We start from the raw sequence: 1,019 nt of genomic DNA on the forward strand, positions 1-1,019 counted from the left end.
AGTAAAACTGCTTCTTTCCCATGTCACTTTGTAAACAACAAGTAAATACACAAAATACAAGTTCTAAGCTATTAGGAGCAATGCTGACAAAGTAATGCTTTTAATGCTCCTTTAAAAAACACTTTTGAAAGAATTTATTTGAAATATCTAAAAAGGTTTAATTGTATTCAGTTTTTATAGTCATAGAATTCTAATCACTCTTTTACATTAAAAAAAGTTAAGGCATTTCTCAAATGTCTGCATATCAGCTGAATAAACTACAAACAGTTTCATGCTCAAGATAAGTATCCACTAAGAGGTATATAATCAAGATTGAACTGTACTTGTATTCTTAATTCATTAGTGGAACTGTAAGGCCCTCTTCTGGATTATAAATTACTGCACAGGCAAGCAAAGTCCATGGAAATGACAAAGCCAACCAACTCTACAAAAAGATAAACACCTCAAAGATATTTTCTTCATGCTATTACCAATTTAATTTCCTAGTTTTCACATGTATCTGCCTATCTCGGTTACTATAATTTAGTAGCCGAGACCAACTTCAACTTCTTAGCAGATTCTTAACAATAAAGCATTTCTTATGCTAATATTCACAAGAGGAGTGGATAGTCTAAAGATAAAGTTGTGGAGAAACTCTCCACAATTCTATGAAGATGCTGTGCAGCCAAGTGATACTTGCTTACACTTATTAGCCATAGCATACTCAAACCGAGACGTGATTCTGCACATATACCTGTCTACATACGTATGTGACTTTCAGAAGTTATGTTTGAAAATTTGGCTTATGCTAGAGGGAGTGTAAAAAAACAATGAAGAACAATTACAATGCTCTTATCTCAAATCTTCAAGGACTGTACAATTCCTTATATATCTTTTGATTAAATATACACACAAGGACTGTGAAGGTCTTACAAATGTAACCTTCCAAGAGATTTACTTGGATTTGCCTAAGCAAACATTTACTATTGAAAAGCAAGATACTTCTCCACAAACAGAAGGAAAGAAAGTATTCTAGAATG

Source organism: Mycteria americana, chromosome 3, assembly GCF_035582795.1.
Source record: "Mycteria americana isolate JAX WOST 10 ecotype Jacksonville Zoo and Gardens chromosome 3, USCA_MyAme_1.0, whole genome shotgun sequence".
Classification (NCBI taxonomy): Eukaryota; Metazoa; Chordata; class Aves; order Ciconiiformes; family Ciconiidae; genus Mycteria; species Mycteria americana.